Source organism: Chanos chanos, chromosome 9, assembly GCF_902362185.1.
Source record: "Chanos chanos chromosome 9, fChaCha1.1, whole genome shotgun sequence".
NCBI classification, from domain to species: Eukaryota; Metazoa; Chordata; class Actinopteri; order Gonorynchiformes; family Chanidae; genus Chanos; species Chanos chanos.
Genome location: NC_044503.1, coordinates 6,813,311 through 6,837,260, shown reverse-complemented (window position 1 = coordinate 6,837,260; position 23,950 = coordinate 6,813,311). Strand labels below are relative to the sequence as shown.

Sequence of the window (23,950 nt, the reverse complement as noted above, 5' to 3'; positions counted from 1 at the left end):
TTGATGGGTCTGATGAGTGTTATGGATTCCAGCTCATTAATGCAGCCTCTGTTGGATTTTAATCCTTGAAAGATCTGCAGAAAGCAGATTATCCAAAAAAGAACCGAGGCATTAAAACCTATTTTGTTGCGTTTGTTCAGTAACATAGTGATACGAACAGTTTTTTTTTTAGATGTTGTTGACGATGGTTTGAAGGTTTTTATACCTTCTGGTTTTGACAAACACTGGACACACATCATCTTTAAACTTCGGTGTTTGTTTTGTTCGATCGATTTTAGCTTTAAACTCGGAGTTTACAAGTTGTCAGGACTGATCAACTAGCTCCTCCTATCAAAGCCGTCTTTATGAACCAGTCCCTAAAAATTGGAGCTGAGGTACAAACTACGGGGCAGGAAAGAGCCTTGTAAGAAAAAAAAAAAAAATTGGCAATCATTGGGAACTATGTTCTCTGTTTTTATAGCAAACTGTGATTGTAATGCAAGCTGATATTGCTTAAAACTGCACTTTGGTGTATGAATGTTCGGAGTTGCCAGACGCTGTGTTTAAACGCGGGTAAAGCTGTCGGCGGCGCTTTGTGTTAAATGTGTGTCTGTCCCTCCCTTCAGGCCTGAAACTAGCAGGATTCCTATTCTCTACACTATTCTCCTTTTTTTTTTTTTTCTTTTTTTTTTTTTTGTGTGAGCCACAACAAGTGGAAACGTAATAAAGAGTAGTGACAGCTTACAGTGAGAAAAGCCATCCACACCTTTTTTTTTTTTTTCTCTTTTGGAGGGGGGGGGGGGGGGAGTTCAGCACCCTCTGTGTATTCTTTCTTTCTTTCTTTCTCTCCCCTTCATCCAAACAGTTTGTGTGGCTGTCTGCAAAAAGACCTTAAAACTGCAGATTGAATTCTCAACTGTGACAATGTTGCTAACTGTGAATAGCCCACTGGTCAGTGTCTTGAGCCTTTGTTTTTTTCTCAATTTGGTTGTCTGTCTGTCTTTTTTTTTTTTTTTCTTTGTAAATTTCTCTCCACAAGGATAGAGTGATTCTTTGTTAAGCTATTTTGATGGGAAGGGGGAGTTCTAAATGTATATTTGGGTTCTGTTCTCTTTCTGTGGACATTCTTTAATGTTTATCCAGGTTGCACCTTAATCTTGCTGAGTTCCTGGTGTAGATGAATTGATTGGTAAAATGTTGTGATTTTTATCTACCCCCCCCCCCCTTTTTTTTTTTTTGGTTAGTATTTTGTTCAGTCCTTTATTTTCCCGTTTGGGTGTAAGCTTAATGTTCTTCTCTTAAATGTTAATCCTACGTATTCACATTTTCAGAGGAAGGAGAGCCTTCACCAATGCAGTGTCTTCAATGGAGTTATATACAAGAAAGCAAAACATATCTTAAATCAATGTTGTTCGTGTTGGATTAGTCATGTCTGACCGCCGTCAGAGCTTTGTATCTTTGGAATCAGACATCTACTCACTGTGAGTCTTTGGCCGAAGGCCTCATCTCATTGCCTAGTCGCGTAGTCTCCATTGCGCTGGTATGTCTGTGTTGTGATAGAGACCAAGCCATCATCACGTTTTCTAAAGACGTAGCACTTTAAAGAGATACGAGAGAGAGAGAGAGAGAGAGATGCATAAATCGCAAGAAATCGTTTTTAATGTTTTCCTCTTAAGGGATCATTTTAAATGTCGGAAACCAACGTGCCAGTGCTGATTTCTTAAAATTGATTTAAGCGATGGGTTGCTTCTTGGGCGCGGAATACGTATGTTGAGACTCTCCAAAAAAAAAAAAAAAAAAACGAAACAAAAAAAAAAAAACCAAGCTATGCTTCTCTCGCACTTTTTTTGTTTTTGTTTGTTTTTAATTTTTGTTTTTATAGCAGGTTTATCCATGCATACCAGGATGTCTTTAGCACTTGTCTACCACTGCATAGCTGTCAAAAATGGATGTTCTTGCCTCACAGATCTGTGAAAGATATTTCTATTTTGATTATTTTGTAAAGGAAAAAGAGAAAAAAAAAAAAAAAAAAAAAAGGCAACATACCTCCAGTACGTCATGATTATTGTATGAACAGTAGACACGTGTATTGCTGTGATAATCTAGGGTCTGTCTTTCACTTGATTTATCCTTCTTTATTTTTTTTCCTTTCTTTCTTTTTTTTTTTTTTTTTTTTAAATTTTTGTCCTGTGTTTTTGCCCTTTACACCTACGATTGAATCAGTCCTGTGATAATGTTGGGTGCCATGGTAACACTGGAAATGGCTTAATACGCTGGGGATGATTGAGAGCTATCAGTTTATTTGTCAGTCTGTGTGGTCGTAGTTTAATGCTGAGATTTGTCAATGGCGTGTCAAATTATGGGACACGCTCTGTAATATCATTGCCTTTAAAAACAGGAAAGCTTTATCCGTACCTGTTTTTCTTTTCTTTCCTTTTTTTTTTTTTTCCTTCAGCTTATTTTGGGTTGTCACCATTTTGTGCCCTGTGTGGCCTGTACTGTCTTGGTTTTTTTTGCAGAGCTTTAAAATCACCAGATCACTGAGAAGTAAGGAGACTCGAAGCATCTGCGATTATTCTAAATTCAGTGATATATGTAGGTGACAGGCTCTTGTACCTGCCGTGTATTTGTTAAACGCCAACGTATGGCTCTTTGGATACCAGTTTTACCTAAGGCCACACAGGGATTAGTTGCCATCCAGACAAAAGAAAATAGAAGATAGCGAAGAGTGTTTTTTTTGCTGACAACCAAGCTGAAAACAGCATTTGAAAGGTGGAGATTCTTTAATTGATTTTGTATGCTCTTATGTGAATATCTGTAGATGTTGGGTTTTGGGATCACCCTGTTGAGGCTGATCGAGTGAATATAAGCCAAAGTATGGAGTGTCGAATAGGAAAGCTGAGCCACATCGGCTCCATTTGAAATTGCACAAAGAGAATAATGGCCCTTGCCAAGGTTATTGTCCAGAGCAATCTAAGCTAAACAACAAAAGAGGCAACGTTTATATAAAGAGATCTATTTTTTTGTTTCGAGCTGTTTCTCATTGAGTCGGATGTTAGACCATCGCTGGGGTCTGATTCGTGCTGGTATCCCCCAGGGTCCTCTTTAGGTTCTGTTCTGTAGCTACAAACATTAAGCTTTAATGTATTTTTTTTTTGTGTGTGTGTGTGAATATAGTTCTGTTGTATGGATATTGAAAAATTTTTTCCCTATAATCTATGCTGTTTCCTTCCTTCCTGTTTGTTGAAATAACCTACCCTCTTGTTTCTTTGTTTTTGTTTTGGGTTTTTTTTTGTTTGTTTCTTTCTTTCTTTGGTTCTTTTTTTCCTGATGCCAAAAAGAATGGGGTATGAATGGGGGGTGGGGGGTAAATCTAGGAGAAAGGAAAAAAAAAACAAAAAACGAGTAGAACTGCTTTGGCCTACAATGCTAATAACCCATTCACAGAGCTTGAGCCAGTTCCATGCTGAGGACCACGCCCTTTGTGGCATATACTTACATATTAACCTGCCCAGTGCTCCATTAACACTTTCCAACCCAGCCCGTCACGCCACCGACTTTTGTCGCTACCTCGGAGGGCTTGAGTCGAGCAAGAACCATGCGTCCACATTCACTTACCACTTAGTTCAGTAGAAATAGTGAAATCCTTTCGTAGCTGGTCTTAACAACTATATATATATATATGAAAATATATACATATGTACAGTCTTCAGTCTTCATCTTCAACCAGGTAGACATAATAATAAGGAGAGAACAGGTATTTTTGATAAAGTTTTAAGAGAACCGATGAAGCAAGATGATTTGTGGTCCAAATTAAATCATCAAGTATCTATATCCTACCTCATTGTTTTCCATGTTTGTGTAGGTGTGAATTTCTAATGCTTAGGACAATGCATGAATTTATCAAGGACCTAAACGTATTCAAAATTGTAAGAAAAAACAAAAATCAGTGCATAGCTAACGTCATCTTAAGATCATTTTATAACCTTCCTAACAAAGGATGCTGCTTTCAAAGGGATAACGTAGACCTCAGAAACATGCTCTCACTTCTAAGCTCAGCCAACGTACAACATCAATTCGATTTTTTTCCTTTTCAGAGTTTTTCTTTCTTTCTTTTTTCTTTCTTTCTTTCTGTTTTTTTTCCTTACCGTTTAATGGTGCTACCAGCAAACATAGGTTAACTAATCTGTGTCTCTTACCTCAAATGGTGCTAATTTTTTACCGCTGGTCAAAGAACTACTGTCAGGTTATTGTTCAATTTTAAACAAATCAAATCAGCGCTTTTTATGTTCATTCAACATCAAATGATCTTAACAATGAAATACATTGCGTTAGCTTTAGCCTGGTATCTTGTATTAAACATATTGCATATGTTAATTAAGGAGTAAATGTCATTTAGGAGTGGGTATATCAAATTACCTCATGCGTCCTCAAAGGTGATTGTTGCAGTTAGGAATGCGAGTTAAAGTGGGAAGCGACTTTTTTTTACACACTGAAGCAACACTGAAGCAGAAGACTCTTTTTTTTTTTTCCCGTGAGATATTACAACCAAATTACCTTTTTTTTTCAGTCCCAACCAAAAACCAAACACAGCTGTTAACTTGCCTTTCAGCGCTTTGGTCACCTGATCCATAAAGGACTGGGCAGAACCAGCTGACGTTGTTATGGTCCTCAGCAGACGTTTAGATCTGATCCTAAACTCGACTGCGTTAATTCCCTCAGAATGATTTCTCACAATGAAAATGTATTTTAGCCATCTTATCTGTATTGAAAAAAAACAAAAAACAAATTATATACTCTGTGGTGGGTTTCTCTCTTTTACTCTTTTGTTTTCTTTTGTTTTTTTTGTAAACTTACCAAATATGAATTGGAATCAGTGGCATTGCGTTCAGATCTCAAACTTGTTTCCATTTTGTGTCACTTGTCCCATTCATCTCCTTCATACTTGCTGCTGAATTAATATCTAGAATTATATATGTACTTATCAAATATTTTTTCTCTAGAAAGACAGTGATATGGAGAATGTCCTCTTGAACAACTGTGAATTTGTTATCTTTTCAGGTTGCAGGTTTGTGGGAGTGGGTGTTTTAAGGGGCTGGGGGAGAAAAAGACCTTCTGTTTAATAGGCTTAGCATCTGTCAATCATAGGAATATGGGTTGGGCCATGACCATAATTAAGCCTTTGGACTCTGACTAGTTGTCTCCTCCCACTACCTAACGTGGATGGAGACACGCCGGGTCCCGTGGCTTTATTGACCTGGTTTCAGTTCTCCTGAGGCCCCTAGTAGCGAAATAAAAACAAAAAATATAAAAAAAAATAAAAAAAAAAAATTGCAGACCAGTTGCACCTTGTCTCTGAAGCTGGCTTTGCCTCTTAGCATCATTTTGTTGTGTGTTCGCTGCAGTCCAGGTACTCTTGTTCAATGTACAGGTCAACCGAATAAATTCAGACTTTTAATCTACGACCTCTCTGAGGCCACCACGTTTCTTGTCCTTTTTTTTTTTCCTCCCCCCCCAGCGTTCATGTGTCTCTCTCGACGTGATGTACCTCATGTCTAAAAACCCTCGGTCAAGCTGAGCAAATCACAGTAAAGTAAATCATTTTCTGGTTCAGATCGCACCATTCAAATTTCTTTTCCCAGAATCAAACGCATATCAGTTGCTGTTGTATTGTTGCTTTAATTTGCAGGTTTTAAGGGATTAAAGTAAATCGGGCTCACAGGGTCATGCATTTGGTTCTGCCTCTTCCAGGAGACTAGGATCAAGCACAAAATAATGCCTGCGTTCACTCACTAGCCATAATACCGCTGGTTCAAATAAACATTATATCCAAGCAAAAATACACTCAACTGCCCAAACAAAGCGTCAACAATGATTTTACCCAGTGCTTATTAAATGGAGACACTCTTTGGTGTAATATGTATTTAAACAGTGGACCTATTTTGCCAGTTTACTTCTAATGTTCTCTTCCAAACTCAGGGAAACTCAAAGTTCTTCAGACTTGGGCACCTACACATTTTTTAAAAGCAACTTTCAGCAGCTTTGAAGTCGGATGTTGTTTGGGATTTACACAGACACCCCCAGCTAGAACCAGCCCTGTGAAGTATCACTGCTGTGCCTGGGACCGCATTAGTCCTCGTCTGTTTGCGCGAACACGCCTCGGATTGTTTTCAAATGCATAGTAGTGCGTTAAAGCAGATCAAACGCGGCTGTTTTATTTAGTTATTTCATTTATATCTTCCCTAAAGATCAAGCTTGTAGTTGGTTTAGGCCCCTCCCCTAAGGCTGTGACTTTGGACTGGGGACACAGGGCTAGCGACGCGCGATTGATGTGCTGCCCTCGCGTACGACGAGAGTGTGCAGGGGATTAAAAGCCAGACTGATGTGGGTGTCGGCCTGAGATAAGCGCACGGGGGGGGGGGGGGGGGGGCTTCTGATTTATTGGATAGCCGCGATGTTCAAATCAGCCCACCAGCTGCAACCACGCACAGTGACTTCAGCAATATTCTCCTTTTCCCAGTGTATGACATTGCTAAACGCCACCGTAATATTCAAATGAGAAAATATCAAGGTCATCAAATGAAATACGGCCAAGAATTGTTCGCAGTCACTTTCTGAAGGTTTTGGACGTCCTCGTGCAACTACAGTTTGATCAAATACTGAATTTGGCATATAAACACGTGGTGCTTTGCTATAGGAGCACACACAAGTCTCTCCTCTGTCAGACAGCACAAAATGTATTTCCATACATTACTGTGCTGCCACATGGCAACAGTGCATCCAGTCTCTCTCTCTCTCTCTCTCTCTCTGTGCCCAAGGGGACTGCTCAATGTCGTTAACGCTAACAGTTGCCACACGCCTGTAATGTATTGCTGTATCTGCTATTGACAGTGAGATGATTCACTGTAGTAATAATGGATGGGACTGAGACTTGCCTCCAGAGCAGGGGAATGCATCCTTTGAGGAAGTCGCACAAGTACACCGTGTTCTTCTCTTCTTTGCTCTTCTCTTCAATCTGTGCCAACTAACAATGTCCACCTCTCTTTCGAACACATTTTTCTACTCTTTTTTTTTGTTTTGTTTATGCTTCGTACGCTTAAATGTAATAAGCGCAAGGCCATTCTAGTTTACACACAGAGTTAAGAATTTATATGCTATTCCTTTAGTTTTACAGGGGATTTACATTTGAAATTTGTGTCTGGATCTTATATGGAAAGATACTTGGTTCCTGATAAATATTGGTTATGAGAAGACAACTAGCTCCAATAACTTCAAATGTAGACAACTTTGTTCTTGTTTTTTTACAAAATGAATTTTTACAAAATGGCAGCTTTACTACACAAAAACACTCATTAATAATTGTTTTGGTTTTTTTTTTAGTTGCCCCTTTTTGAGTTTTGCAATATACATCGGCAAGACCTTGCGGTTTAGCTTTTGAATGATTCCTTTCTGTGAGTGAGGAGAGAAAGGTTATTAGAGTGCGGAGTTCTGAGTGACAGCTCTAAATGTATGCTTGCTGTCACATCATTAAAAATGCTGGTGACCATGAACACAATCTCAACGGTGGCTCTGGAGCCTTGCTCCGTGACGGGCGAGGGAGGGAGGGCCGATCGGGGAGCAGTCAGCTCGGACACGGGCAGGTTTAATCAGCCTCTCTCCCCGGCCCGACGTCTATCAGAGTCCTGTTGACGCGCTGTCAGAGTCCGCCCCGTCCACTCGACGCCGGAGCCCCTCCCATCGTCCCTTACCTGCGGCGCGTGGGTTTCTAACAGGGCGGCTTCTGGGACAGATGCGCTAGCTGGAAAAGAGACAGGAGTTAGGAAGACAGAACGTAATGGGAAGCGCGTCGAGATAAAGGAGGGCCGCAGGCGTCCGTTCGAAATTCGACAAGTTAAAAAAAAAAGAAAAGAAAAAAAAAAACAAGGCTTTTTCCATAGTAAACCATATGGGCTCTAACAGACTCATGTGGCTCAGGTGTTTGCATGTGGCTGTTTTATTGGTGAATTCAGGAGAGAGGCTAACGCGATGAAGTATGTCTTCGGACGACAGCACTCACTCACGGTCAGGCGTTTGTCGAACGCCCGCGAAAGCCGAGGAGCGAAACAAATGCGTGTCTTCGTGCTTTAAGGTCGTTGTACATAAGTAAAAAGAGAAGGGAGGGGTGGGCTTCGGTCGGCGACCCGTCGCGCGTCTGATACGCCGTTTCACCACAACGACTCGATCACAGTGACCAGTCTGTCGTAATCAATGCTCTAAAACAACATTATTTTGCAGTTTAGGTTGATTACCATGGGAACCCATTGTTCTTTTCTATAATGCGCCACGGTGTTGTTAGTAAGATCTGGTTTTTTTTGTTTTTTTCCCTGGCTCTTTCAGCGGTCGTTATACGACAAGAATCCACATTAGCCATCAATACAGACAGACAGATAAAAGCTATTAACTTCTGTTCCCATTGGCCCGCGATGTTTTCACATTGTCCAATGACAAATCAATCAGCGAAATTTCACTTACTCCAAATTGTTTTTATGGCTCTCGTGTATCGGTGCATTATCATTGATTCGGTCTGGGCTGTCTGTCGTGATAGAGGTTAAACAGCTAGTCTTACGTGAGAGGAAAGAAAGAAAAAAAAAAGAAAGAAGAGGAAGAGAGAGAGAGAAGGAGGAGCTATATCGCAGGAGAGATATATATCGCTGAATGATCTGTTTTGTTCCTGGTAATTCTTTTCTGCGCTGCTCCTATTTTTCATGTTTGGAGAGAGACTGTGGGGTTAACAGACAATGAGAGAGAGTCCTAATGAATTCTGCCTTTGGTCTTTAAAGTCATTAATTCACATGGTTAAGCACGCCAATCATGCAGGCGACGCTCTACGGCTCCAATCGCCTGTATTTCATTTCTTCATTTCACAACGTGCCTTCAACATTTATCCTATCATCGTTTGTTTAGGAATGTGTTTAGAACACCAGTTTATCTGGAATGATCTTTAATTTAATACAAGTATTTCAAGCCACTAGGTGATGACATTTTTTAAATATTCCCGTAATTTGAACAGATCCTATCATAATGTTTGATTACTGAGGGGTTTTTTTTTTTCAGATGGATAATAGTTACGGAAATGGGCTACATCTGGTTGTTAACTTTATTTCTTTCATCCTTGATGAGCTTTGCTATCTGTAAGTTTGTTCCAATTGAGTTTCACATATTCACTCGCATTAAGAGAAAAGGGCTATGTGTGTGTGTGTAAATGGAAAATGAGTTAGCGGCCAGAGTCCGAGAAACGCCTTGTTTGATTTATTTTTCCTTTCTTCTTGTCTTGGGCAGAAGGCTTTCTAAATGACTTCGATTAATGCAGAATGCTCCCTCAATTAAAAAATCCAAAGCTATCATGAATTTTTCATTCTCAGAGCGTTTAGGCTAATTATGGAGCAAATGAAGCACTTTGCCGTGAACCTCAGCAGAGGGGACTGACATTGATGGTCGGTGTCACTGTCACCGGGGCTAGTCTCTAAAACCGTGCTAATCACGTCACCTGTTTAGTATTCCTGTCACTAGGTTTTCTTTCTCTCTTTCTCCTCTTCTCTCTGTCTCTCTCTCTCTCTCTTTCTCTCTTTCTCTGAACCAGGCACACTCTTACCACACTAAATTTTCTCTTTGAACTGAACCTCCTGTCTTTCCTAGTGTGTAGTGAGAAATCTATACAGTTTGCAAGATTATATATTACATTACAAATTACATACATGCATTGTACTTCATATCTAAGGCCGCATGTGAACTTTGACAATGAGGATTAAAGCATCTGGTGAATGCATTGAGTTTGTTGTAATAAGCAGCAGTGGTCTATAACCTGGGTACTGGTTACAGGTACCTGTTTTGGCTCATTTCCAACAGAGTATAACTTTAACTGAAATTAATCATATGCATGAGGTCAGACCCAATGATGTTGTGGAACATCACCATTATAGATTGTGTAGGCTTTGCTGTAGTCGTATCTGAAATATAGGTAAATTAACCAGGTGTGATATATGTGAAGTTTTAAATAGAGGGGCGTATGTACTGTATTACCAATAGGATGCCAGCTCAGAGCATCCTTAAAAGAGAGTGGCGTTGCAGTTAATGTTGAAACGGTCTAAGAGTCATTTACATTCCTCCTAAACGATTTGAGCAAATACGTCAGCTGGATGTCACGATGTCATGTGATCAGCCGCTCGCATAGGCAGATCACGCAAGGTCAGTGTAAACCCTGATCACATTTAACTCCACTGTGAGACCAACTCATATCAGGCAACATACATGCAATAAGTCATATACAAACACACACACACACACTTAAACACACACACACACACATTCAAACACACATGCTTACAGTGTATTCCAGGCTCCCCTATGGGCGAAGAAGAGAGACAACAGCATTATGTTAATGCTATTATTGGATTTCAGGAACCAGAGCGGATTAAATATTCATTGACTTTGATTATACTGAAATTAAGACTGAAGCTTCGTCTCCATTAGAAAGGGATAACTGCACTGTAAATAATGCATACCTCTTCAATTGAAAACATCTTTTTTTTTTTTTTTATCCTACTGTTGTTGTTTAGCATTTAGACATTTGTCTTTGGCAGTGATGGGAACTCTGTGTGGGTCTTTAAATAGAGTTGTCTTTAACTCAGGTAGGACCCCCAGAAAACTCCTACAAAACATATACGAGATACACTGCAATTTTATTAAGTAACGTCTTTCAATCAAATTGCTCTTCTTCTTATAATTATCATTTTGTCTCCATCATTGTCACTGAGAAAAAAAAAACAACAACAAAAAAAAACCCAAGAGAAAATTCATTCTTCAGTGCAAAGTCGCAGGACGTAGAGGCAGGGGGAAAAAACCATGTATTTTATTTTACTTATAAAATGCATAAAATGTCAGCAACGGTCATTTCATTGGCTTTTTTTTTTTTTTTTGAAACATTGAAACCCCCAACACCCTGGGAGAGGAACACGCATGGCAAATCGAGCCCCGAGTACAAAGCAAACTTCAAATAGGCGCCGGCAGGCTCCGTTTCCCTGAGAGGCAGCGTTGAAGTTTATCTTTGTCCCTCTTCTGCTTCTTAAGTGGGCTACAAAGCTGGGAGTTTTGCAAGGAGATGCCATCTCCCACCCCCCCCCCCCCCATCCGTACCCCACCCTCTACACCCCCCCTCCCCCGCCCTCCACCCCCCCCCACCCCGTAACTGTGAATAATTAATTAGACATGATAAATTATTCCATTCTCAGCCACCACAGCCAACGCCAGCACACGCATCCACCAACCTTCTTCTCTGTATGGCAGGCAAGTATTAAAATTTCAGAGCCTTGGTTATCAGTATTCAGTAGGGCTGGGTTGGTTGACGCATGCATGGAGGTTCCACTCAGCGAAAGCTGTTAGGTGTCCGACTTTTCAAATGATGTAAAAGTAAACTTCAATTTAGCCCAACCTGAGATGTCTCTGAGGAGAGATTAGGGAGAGGACGAGAAAAACATAAAGGATCGCTATAGGTTTAAAGCATTCCCGTTAGACCAAGTGCTTGCTCGTGGTAAACATGATGATTTGTTTTGAAGACGTTAAAATGGCCCTTCGAGGGATGGGCTCAAACATTACAAATGTAGTGGATTTCAGTGCCTTTATTTTTTTTTAACAATCAGGCGTTGTTTTCAAGAAAAATGTACTTGTAGAAAAATTTGGGAAATAATTCCAATAAACCAGTAAAGTCAAAGCATTCCTGTCCATTTTGGCATTTTTTATTTGGGAAACTGATTTTAATAATGTGTTTGTTTGAGTCAGAGTACTGACTGTCGGTGTGTGTGTGTGTTTATCAGTGTGTGTGTGTGTGTGTTTGTCGGGGGGGGGGGGGGATTTGTCGGTGTGTGTGTGTGTGTCGCTGACCGATTAGAAGCTGGTGTTGAAATGTCGAGGAACGAATGAAGGGGTTTGTCTTGAGCGGAAGTGTTGACTGGTGGGATGTGTGTTAAAGTTGGAGCTGCAGTCGGTCGGAGGTGTTTTTTGGAGCTGGGAGTGTTGACCAGAAACTGTCAGTTCCGTTTTATCCTCTCAGGGTGAGAAAGGCATGCTGGCTGTCAGATCTACACTCATCTCCAGTTCCTCACAATACACTCACCCACTGCTTCTCCTACACGACACACACACACACACACACACACACAACACACTGATACACTTCCCACTACCCTTAACGAGACCTTTGAGTCTTTATTTACTGTCACTAAGACTGTTTTATTGCTTCTCATTGCCCGTTGCATGCTTCTTTGTTATGGTCCCCTGTTGGTGAGAGCATCTCATCCATTCCCTGATTCAGTCCGCTGGGTGGTTTCTCCATAACCAGCCTGCTGTCTGTGTCGGTGGCTGGCGGCGTATCTGGTGTGAATGGCAAGGTGGTGAGCAAGTTTTGGGCGGTGTTCAAACAGAGGGGGGGTTGACTGGGAATGAAAGTGTTGCAAACGCATCCTGACATTTTCGCCGTCAGGCCTGCACCTGCACACAGCAAGGTGTTGGACCAATGAGAGGCCTTCGCTGTAGGAGCAAACAGTCTCGTGGCACCAGTCATACATCCAAGACACCTCTCTCTCTCTCTCTTTCTCTCTCTCTCTCTGTCTCTATCTATCTATCTATCTATCTATCTATCTGTCTATCTATCTATCTATCTATCTATCTATCTATCTATCTATCTATCTATCTATCTATCTATCTATTTATCCGTCTGTCTGTCTGTTTATCTATCTATCTGTCTATCTATCTATCTGTCTGTCTGTCTATCTATCTACCTACCTTTCTGCCTGTCTGTTTATCTATCTGTCTGTCTGTCTGTCTGTCTGTTTATCTTTCTGTCTGTCTGTTTATCTGTCTTGCTCTCTCCTTCTCCCTCACTCACTGTGTTTTGGAAAGAAGAAAAAAAAAAGAAAAAAAGGATGTAGCTATGTGACAACACAACATAGGGGACAAGCAATTGGATTTGACACTTTATTTCTCTTTTAGCCTGAGAGAAGGTTTCAAGTGCCAGGACTTAATTTGTAAGATTTAAGAAAATAGCATTACACTGTGACGTGCCACACTTAAAGCACTATCCGTTCCACTGCCTGGGGAGATGTTGTTTTTAAGGGCATTGTTAATGAGCAGCGTGAGGAGCTTGTAGCTATGGCTTCCACATATCTGTAACCCATGTGCTACTGCTCCAGATGAGTGGGTGTCTGTGAAGGGGGGCGGTGGGGGTGGGGGTGGGGGGGGTCTATGGAGTTGTGTGGAGAATACATATAAATGATAACTGGGAGATGCTTTCTCTTGTACTTATGTACTTGTATACAATGGGAATATGTATTCTGTTAGGTCACAGAGGTATCTGTTTCCAGTTTAAGTACTGGTATGGCACACCTTTGAGACAAACAGATACATTGCAAAAAAAAAAAAAAAAAGAAAGAAAATGAAAAAAAAAAAAAGAATTTGTATTTATCATAAGAAATCAATGAAGTTGTACTCTAATCCTCTTGCAAAAAAAAAAAGACAAACATGCTAGTTATTCCAGCCTATTTGTTTGATGGTGTGAGTCAATGAGTGATTTATTTAATATGTGCTTAGCAAAGCCAAGTCTCATGTCAGTGTCTAATACTATTTTTTTAATTTGAGAATCAGATTCTATGTCGTCGGCACACGTTGGATATCTAAACATAAACGTTACAACGGTTCTTCCAAAAGTAACGTACTTCAAGACCTGTCACAACTGTTGCTTTAAAAACCTTTCAGAGCCCTTTTTGTATGCCATCGGAGTAAAGATGCCATTAGAGTCTCTTCTGAATGTCATTTTGACAATGTGCCTTGCAGTCGTGCCACTCTCGACGTCTCGCCGATGGAGCCTTGTGCTGTGTGTGTGTGTGGGACCGGAGTCACAGTGGCCCGTGGTTGGTAGAGACCGATGTCAGATCAAAGACGTTTATCTGTCAGTGGAGGAGCAGTGCCGTGTCCCGGTGGGGGAGACGGAGAGATGGAGGAAGGAGGGGGGGGGGGGGCACACGTCAGGGGGCCATGGGCCTCGTCATGCCCGAATCTGACAGCGAAGGTCACGGGCTTCTTCTGCCTGTCTCTCTCCCTGCTTGACAGGGTTTCCTACGGGGCCAGGCCCCCGGCCCCCAACTCACTGACACACGGCACCAACAGTTAATATTTCATCACTGTTTTCCTCGCTACTTTTAATCTAGCCCACCTGCCCTCTTCTGCACACTTTACTGAGCTACTGTGCATCTTCAGCAAGTTGGCTTGTGTGTGTGTGTGTGTGTGTGTGTGTGGGATTGAGTGAGATTACACTGTGTCATACTCTAAATAGAAGTAGTTTGAGGATTATTACTGGGGGAGTGGTTGGTGGATAGCGCTGGTGTCCCCGCTGGTCACTGCAGCTGTATTGTATGGGGAGCACAAGTAAAATGACCTGTGATTGGTCAAAATGTGTTGTGATGCATCAGTCATTGGTTACGTGAATAAGAACATGCAAATAATGTTAGTTAATGTGCAAATAATGTGGACGAAGGGATACAAATACGACAACGACAAATCTGTTGATTCGTCGATAAGTTACCGTCGAAGAATACGGAACCAATAACGTAAAGATACGAGAGCATACGACGGACCCCCCGGAGGACGATGCATCACACTTCGCCAATTAAAACTGAATTTTTTATAACCCATTTCTGGGCTACATTTAAATACCTAAAAGAAAATGAGCTGAACCTGAAATGAGGTTTTAAGGCCCAAGACCTTTGAGTCATAACTCTGTTCTTACCCTGCTCTCTGCTAAATGCCACGGGACCCGAGCTGTCCGGCGCCTTGTCCGGCTCTTCGCTCTCAGCCTTCGTGGGCTCCTGAAAGTTTGGCTGCGTTGGACTATCCGTCAAAAAAAAAAAAAAAAAAAGAAGAAGAAGAAAAAAAAGAAAAAAGAACGAGACGGGTGGGCAAAATAAAAAAAGACGAGCGGCGTGTCTTAAAAGCGGCGGACGCCGATTCGACTTGTACGTAGAGCGCGTCCGTGGCGTAGCTGATTATATTAAACAGAGAGACGTTTTAGGCATTAATAAAACATTAGTCTATCTGATGCTCCCGCTATGCAACAAAAGCCCATTTCTCACTACCCCTGCGCACTTATCGGACTCCGGGCAGGAAGACATTTAAATGACGGCGATTCAAAGTGGGGCTAGGCTAGGCAGGGGGAGAGTAATGGTATTCTAGAGACTAATATATCCCACTTATTGACAAGTGGAAGAGCAGAACAATGTCACCCACTGCTCATTAAACAGGAGGACTTCAATTAAGTTTCTTACGGAGACACGCAAACTCCAAAAGCTCCCCGAAATACTCACCCTGAGTAAATACAGCTTTGTGGCCATTAGTAGCTTTTTTTTTTTTTTTAATTAATTAATAACGTTACCCCTAACGGCTTTCTCAGAACTGGAGCCTAAAGGACGTATTGAAGACATTCAGATGTACTCTCTCTGAATTGTATAATACTTGCTCGTATGACTTTCATAAGCAGCAAAAATAAATAAATAAAACGATCTCGGCTCCTTCGGGGAAAATGGCGACCTTTGTTTGAGACTTTTTTTTTTTGTTTTGTTTTGTTTGTTTTTTTACCTTGGGGTGAGTGATGTTATTTTTGCTGGGAGAATAAGTGTGGTCGTGGGGATGCTTGGGGGATATGGTGGGTTACAGAGCAGGAGGAGGGAGGTGCATTTGTCTGAATCAGTGTCCCTGGCTCGGCCGTCCTCCCGGCCTGTCCTAGCATGTCCTCCTCACTGCTCAGCCGCGTGATGGAGGAGGACGGGGCTTATGGGTCGCACCCTCAGCACTAAAGCACTTCACTCGGGCCCCAGTGTACCTTAATGGCTTTACACGGGGTCTCCTCTCAGTCTCCCCCCCCCCCTCTCTCTCTCTCTCTCTCTCTCTCTCTCTCTCTCTCTCTCTCTCTCTCTCTCTGTCTCTCTCTCTCTCTGTCTCTCTCTCTGTCTCTCTCTCTCTCTCTCTCTCTCTGTCTCTCTCTCTCTCTCTCTCTCTCTCTCTCTCTGTCTCTCTCTCTCTCTCTCTGTCTCTCTCTCTGTCTCTCTCTCTCTCTCTCTGTCTCTCTCTCTCTCTCTCTCTCTGTCTCTCTCTCTCTCTCTCTCTCTCTCTGTCTCTCTCTCTGTCTCTCTCTCTCTCTCTCTCTCTCTCTCTCTGTCTCTCTCTCTCTCAAACCTCTCTCATACACACACACACACACACACACACATGCTCAAGAGAACGTGTACTCGTATAGATAAAGAAACACACAAACGCACTCACACACAAACACATCCCTGCTGGATGGCGGGCGAGGGCAAATCTGAGTCTTAAGTGTTTCTGGTAACGAGTGGTTTTCTTTAATAAGACGAATATCCTCAGGTTTGGATTTTGCGTCTTTTCTTTTCTTTTTCTTTCTTTTTTTTTTTTTTCATATTTTCCCTTTGATTTCCAGTTTCAAAGTCGCAGCATCCAATCACATCACACTGCAGACCATATAGAAACAGCGCCATGTTCCCCCAGAGAGGAACAAGACTCCTCTTTCTCAGTCGAAGATTTTTATTATGTGCTATATATGTAAATTTTTTTTGGAAGAGAAATCTGTAAGTCCACTCCTCGTCAGCTGCCACGGCTGGAAGGAGGGGAGCGTCTGACTGCATCTTCTTTTCCTACCGTGGCTATACTCTCTCTCTGTCTCTTTCTCTCTTCTTTTCACTCTTTCTCTTTCTCTCGCGCAATCTACATAAAAAAGGGAATGATTATCAGTCGAGGAGCTGCCGGACGCGGGGTTTTAAAAGCTGCCTTCAAGACAGGACTATATTCTCCCGATAAGGAATCTTTTAGAAGTCCTGTTTGTTCTTGAGGTTTGCCCCCACTACAAACATTCTCCTGATCAAAGCCCAATGAAAAGGCCTGCCACTTCAAACATGGGCCCCCATTCCACCACATCACACCACCTGCCTATTGCCATGGCAACTCCATAATCCTTCAACCGCCATTTCAGGTAGTAGCCAGGGGTGGGATGGAAGTAAAAAAAAAAAAAGAAAATTTAAAAATGAAAAAAAAAAAGGTGTCGTGTAAGCTCATCCCTGTTTAAGATGGATTTAAACTTGTTCTACATAAAGGCGAGGTGGCAGTCATTGGTAATATACACAATGATATTGAGGTTTTTTTTTATCTCTGGCCACAGTAGACAGTTTGGCTGCTGGTGGACTTGTTAGACACACACACACACACACACACAGTGGTAGTGATACTGTGTGTATTGGTCCATGTGGATTTTCACTTGCGCCTAATGCATATTCATTGAGATGATTGGAAAAGCAGGTTAGTCATTTGTGAAAAAGAAAAATAGGCAAATAGCTTGCTCCCTGTGGGAGCAATCGTTTCTCTTAGCAAAACTCCCAACTGTGCAATAATCGAGCAGAAGAGGAGAACTTACAGAACCATTTCAACGCCGTCCTCACGTTTTAAGTTCTAGCTTTTAAACTCATTTGGTGTGGTCCAGGCAGTTCAAAAAAAAAAAAAATACCCAGGATTCCATCTAACATTTTTTTTTTCTACTGACATTAGTTTTATCAGCGTCCCTTGAGAACGCTAGGGTTTAAGATCTATTTGATCTCTTTCAAAAAAAAAAAAAGAAACAAAGAGATTAAAATCCGGAGTGACTTCCCTCCATGAGCTTATTTAGGCTCAGTCCTCAAAGTACAGAGAGTCTCAACTTTTTTTCTCTCTCTCTCTCTCTTTATTGTAATCTGTTGACTCATTTCTGTGCAAATTTCATTTTTTTTTCCCTCCGTACTCGTCATTCATCATAATTATGGACTGGCCTAGTTTTTTATTTTTTATTTTTTTTTTTTTTGCCTCTGTCGTCTTGACAATGAATTTGTCCTCTCTCCCTGCGTTAGCAGTTATCGTCCACTGGTCTTTGAGATCGGTTTATGTACTCCTACTCTTGACAACGGTTCTTTTCAGGCAGTGTAGGCAGAGATGAATGCTTCATAGGGGGGAAAAGCTTTGCTTTCAAAGACATGGAGAATTCAGTGGGAGCTAGTGCTTTCTCTTACAGAGCTTAGAACAGTATGTCACACTCTGGAGAGTGGTTTTTTTTTTTTTTTTCCCCTCGCTTGAATGCAGCTCTGTGTAGTCAAACAAACACCAAACACCAAATCATACTTCAAAATGCTTTGAGATTTTGTACTGAGATTAAAATTAAAAAAAAAAAAAAGTGTTATTGCTATGTGCTATAAATGAAGAATAATCTGGTCAATGCAGACACCCCCACCCCCACCCACCCAGAGGTGTCAGCAGAACGCGTTAGAGGTGTTAACTTCAACGCTTAAGTAACAGTGTTTACTCCCCTCTAACATGCAGAGTGGAAAACTCCTTCTCAGACAATATAAAGAAAAAATGGAGAATCGTTTTTTTTTTTTTTTTTTGGAAGAGCCCGGGTTATGGCCTGACCATCAACTCGCCATCAATCACCTCCGAGGCCTCCGAGTGACAAAAGGAGCGAAATTGGAACCCCTTTTCAGTGAAGCCAATCAGGTTCCCTCTCAATTACCTGACATTTCATTAATCTCTATCACAGTCGGGCTAACCACATCTCGCATGATTGCTGCCGTTCTAAGACCCGCTGGGCATTATTACATTTGCCTGTATCATTGTAAAAAGAAATGGCAAACGCATTCAACTTAAAGGGCACCCAGAATCTGTCTCTTTAAGACTAAAATCAGCTCATTTAAAAGTGCACAGTTGGACATGCCAAGAACAAACCACGTCTCTGCCCTTTACAACTGTGCTTGATCAATTCTTAATGCGTCTGACCAAACATTTGCTGCGACTTTACAACAAACACTTTTTGCCCTTTAAACAACGGAGACAAAATTCCTCAGTCGGAAAGAAAAAAAGAGAGAGAGAGAGAGAGAGAGAGAGAGAGAGAGAAAAAAAGAAAAACATTGAAACATAATCACCCCCCCCTTTGTATTTTCCAACATATTTTGATGAATTTAGACACACATTACCTTTGAGAATTGTGTTGATTGCATCGTAATGTAGCTATAATTATATAATTATAACGATCGCGTCCTGACGTTATAATGATTTGACGGTTGACTTTCTGACCGGACGTCAGACGAGCTTCTGAGCGGCAGCGGTAGCAGAATGCGAGGGAAAGAGTAAGTGGGTGTTAATGACAGAGATTTGGCAGGGTTTTTTAAATAGCAGCAGTCCATTACTGTGTTATTAACAGGGCAATGAGCTGTTTCTAAACTGCGGCGTGACTAGAGCCAGTTGGGCGACACGCCCGCTCGGCCGTCTCTCGCTCACGCCCAAGCTGTACAGACTGCCTCACACCTGGAGAGGAGACCACGGGTCATCCCAATGTGACCTTAGCCAGCGGAGAAAGGAAAAAAAGATCCCAGAAAGAGATCCGAGGCGTTTAGGGCGAGAGGTTAGGCAAGGTAAAGTCTCTAATCTGAAACCTTCAGCCTATGAGTGAATGAAACCGTACGGAGGGATCTTAGATAAAGACCTTTTCTCGGTTTTGACATGGCGGAGTGGTTGTGTGAGCACACGTCAACATCTTGATCATCTTGTCTTAAGTTACTCAGACTCTTCGATGGCAAGACAGTTGGTTATACTATACTGAGCTCCAAACAGCAGTTTGTCTTTTTTTTTTTTCTTTCGCTTTTGCTGATCTGAGAATGCTTACGATCTGAAGTAACAGTGTTACACATCCAAGCTTCCCATTGACAGGTCTGAAGTAAGTGTTACACATCCAAGCGTCCCTCACAAGTTCTCGCACTCCTCTTATTAGTGTGGGTAAGATGGGCCCAGGATAGAATGTTCCTTTCAGTGCTTAATCAATAGCCCAGTGACAACTGGGTTTCAGCAAGAGTGAGAGAGAGAGAGAGGGAGAGAGAGAGAGCGCGAGAGAGAGAGAGAGAGAGAGAGCTCTCAAGAAAATAGTTTGCTATCCACAATTGAAGCCCCAGGCTAAAAGCAGGGGTTGCGTGTGAATATATTTTTAGAGAGTATGAGATAGAGATTGACAGAGAAAGCGAGACTGTAAATTGAGTGTCAGGGTACTCACTCAACGCAGTGAGGGGAGGAGAAGAAAAAGAAAAAAAAAAAAAAGAAAGAAAGAAAGGAAAAAAAAAAAAAGATGGGAGAAATTAAACCTTGGAGCTGTAACAGCGTAATAAACTTGGGTGCGGTATGAGGTTTCCCATCTGGACTTTTGTTGCTTTCAGAAATTATTTATAACTCCACGGGGGGAAAGAAAGTAATAACATATATTAGAAAGGCCAGCTTCTTCTCAAGTGCGTTTACAGTCCGAACTCCATGGATGCTTTGTTCTGGGGCCTTTAAAATTACCATCGATTCCAACTCCCCAGCTGTGATGGTTTTAGTCCATTCTTAGTTCACTTTTATACCACACGCACAGACATACACACACACACACGCGCACACACCAAAGAGAATCCAGATTGCCTTTAAAAAAAACAACAACAACAACAAAATCTACCACACTTTGTCACTGAATCCGCAAAGGAGATTCTGAATTCTCCAGACGTTAAGGAGCATAATATGTATCTAAATTTCTCACTTTCTACCCCTGCATGGCTCTCTCCCCTGGCTACACTTCACCTGATTCTCTCTAAAGTGCTCGAATCCCACACTGGCTTTCCACGTGTGCTCCAGTGGATGGCTTCAGGGGTTGTTTCCACGGTAGCTGTACCGTCAAACAGCGTGTCCCAAGCCACCCCCCCCCTCCCCCCAACACCCACCCCTTGTGCCCTCATAATAATGTGAGTATGGGGCTGCACAGAGGGTGGGGTGGGGAGGGGTTGGGGTGGGGGGGGTGAGCATATCCCAGGGAAATCATTTCTCTCTCCTTCCTTTCTTGTTATTTGTAACTTGTCCTTTCAACCACGACAGCCCCTAAAGTTCAGTGCGGCTTTCTTCAAAAAAGCCTATTACCGTCTCCCTCTGATTCCATATCATACAGTGCACAGGCAGGCCTCTTCTCTTTCTTCTTCTCCTGTTTTTTTTTTTACCCCCCCCCCCCTCCCCCTTTACTTTACTACTCGAAGGAAAAAATAGAAGAAGTCAGAGTTTGAGGACGGGGACTATGACCAATGGCTCCAAACGGCTCCAAATCGAAGGCAGGCCTTTTCTTCCCTGAGATCCTACAAGACGAGCAATTTGGCAGAAAGCTTTGGGCATGACGGATTTTTCTTTTTCTCTTTCTCTTTCTTTCTTGTTGTTTTTTTTTTTCCCCCCTTAATGTCAAGAGTCTGCCTCTCTCTCTCTCTCTCTCTCTCTCTCTCGCTCTCTCCCTCTCTGTTTCTGTTTTCTAAGATCTGTAAGTCTCCATCTCGCAAATATCTGTCATCTTTCGAGAGCTCAAATAGAATAAAAAAAAAGAGGAAAAGAAAAAGCGTTGGATTTATGGCAGCTGGTGACAGAGAACTTTGGGTGATGCTCAGTGTGTGTTAATGCCACAGTCTCTGTGTGTGTGTGTGTGAGTGTGTGTGTGTGTGTGTGTGTGTGTGTTTAAGCTTGCTCGACCCGTTATTGCCGTGGGGGCATGTCTCATGTTGCCCTTGCGGCATTTACATAATTAGGAGCTCTTCAGCCAAGAAATCCAGTAAAAGAAAAAAGCAATACACCCCCGCCCCTCCACCCCATACCCCTTCTTTCTATGTCTCTTTTTTCCCCTCTCTCTCTCTCTCTCTCTCTCTCTCTCTCCCTCTCTGTTTCAGTTGTCTTCTTCGCCACTCATGACCTCAATTGTCATCATTGTCGCCCTTGAAGTCGAGAAATCTCTCGATTTCACAGGGACAAGACATAAGGGCCTTGATTGCGGGCAAATCGATCTCTAATCACAGAGTGCTCAGGGCTTTTATCCAGCAGGCCTCGTCTGGACTTAAGAGGGCCTGGGTTATATTTACATGCTGCGTTTCTCGAGGGTTCGTCTCTCACGGCGAGTCTGATAGGAGTGTCACAACATGCCATTCTAATCCTCTTTTGGGGTCATTTCTTCTACGAGGCTGTCCGGCCAAATCTCTGCTTCTGATTGCCCACTTCAATTGGCTTCTCATCAACTCTGTTCTGATGGCCGGGGGCCACTGCGTTTTTTTTATATAGTGGGAAGACTTGAACCAGGTGGACTTTCCTCTGCTCTCTCTCTCTCTCTCTCTCTCTCTCTCTCTCTCTCTCTGTGTGTCTCTCTCTCTCTCTCCATCTCTTTTTCTTTTCTTTTTTTACGTGTCACCTTGCGTGTCACACCGTCCTTGTTCAGCTCTGCGTGCTCCTCCTGACTCGCTACGTTAGGGGCTGTAATTTTACCTTTCCCGTTCGCTGTCGGTGATTTTAAGCACAGCCAGAGAAAAAGAGAGAGAGAGAGAGAGAGAGAGAGAGAGAAAAAAAAGCGTCCTGATTTTGGAGGATTAGACTGAGAACGTTTCTACGAATCCGTCTGCGTTGGTACTGTGAAGAAAAGGTTTCTGGTTAAGAGCGAGCTCTAGCGGACGGGAATATATTCAGAGGTTAGGGGTTTTTTTTGTTTGTTTTTTTTTTCTCAGGACTGGGTTGATGGGTTTAGGATTCAGTGGGTTGCTGCTGTGCTAGATGAACCAAGCAAACTTAATCAAGAAGAGAGGGGCCTGTGTTCTCGCAGTCTTATTTCTTGTCTTGGCCGCTCTTTTTTTTTTTTTTTTCCTAGGCGGGAAAACAGTTCCATAAAGCTCTATTGCTTTTTCAGCCCGCTCAGCATCCTTAGGGAATAGAGAGAGGGTGAGAGGGTGGCAGGGAAGAGAAAGAAAAGAGAGAGAGAGAGAGAGAGAGAGAGAGAGAGAGAGAAGGGCGGTTTGATGACTGTAGAGAATCACTGCTCCGTGCAGAGCAGAAGTCTGTGTCCCATTTCAAGGCCTGTATAAATTTAACACGAGTGACAGTTTCCAGCCACTGCATGTCCCCACTATGACGGCCATGGCAAAGACTGTGTCACTCCACCTCTTCCGCAGAGTGAAGTGCGTTTGCAGCAGTATGAAAACTCGCTGTCTGGCTACGGAGAAAACTGTGGGCATGGGGTTAATGAAAGCTTTGGGACAGAACTCTGTTCATCTTTCTTTGTCTCTCTCTCTCTCTCTCTCTTTCTCTATCTCCCTGTCTCTCCGCTCTCTCTCTCTCTCTCCTTCCCTCCCTCTGTGTGTGTGTGTGTGTGTGTTTGTGTATGTTTGGGTTCTGTGTGTGTGTATTTTTTTACTCAGCTAACATCATCCAGATCTGAAATGTCAAACGTCACTTTGTTCCATGTCAGCTGTCGATACTGACACATGCACTGTAAACACACTGGAAAAAATAAACAAACTGTGTCTACATTACATTTCCTGTGTTTTTACTTTAACTGAAAAGAAGACACATAACTTAGTGTTTCCGTGCATTGATGCATTACAACGGTCAGACCAGATCCCCTAAAACAGGCCAAAACTTTTAATCAGTAATGAATATAATATTTCATATAAATCTGGCTATGTCATTGTCAATATGACAGTTTAAAGCCAATCAGATTAAATGTATTGTGCCTGATATCAACAGCGGAAAGATGTCATTTCTGCAAAATATGAACTCACCAGAACCCAGCTGACTCCAACAAAGCTCCCAGTTAATTGTATTATGTCAAAAACCTTTTCATGTCTTATCAAGTCGAATTAAAAAGTGTTGAGACTCGGTGAAGGAAGAAAAAAAAAAAAAAAGAAAAAAAAAAAAGAAAAAGCTAAACTGCATAATCTGTGTAACCTTCAAATTCCATTAGATTTAGGTTGTTCGTCAAAGACTCTTCTCTCCTTTGATGTAATTTACATATTTATCAGACCTGATCGTAATATGACATCTCCTTTTT

The 23,950-nt window shown here is 42.0% G+C and overlaps 1 protein-coding gene across 1 annotated transcript in view; it reads left to right on the top strand.

Moving 5' to 3' along the window:
* The window catches only part of agbl4 (AGBL carboxypeptidase 4), a 229,629-nt gene that overhangs the window by 174,697 nt on the left and 30,982 nt on the right, over nucleotides 1–23,950 (top strand). The window lies entirely within an intron of this gene.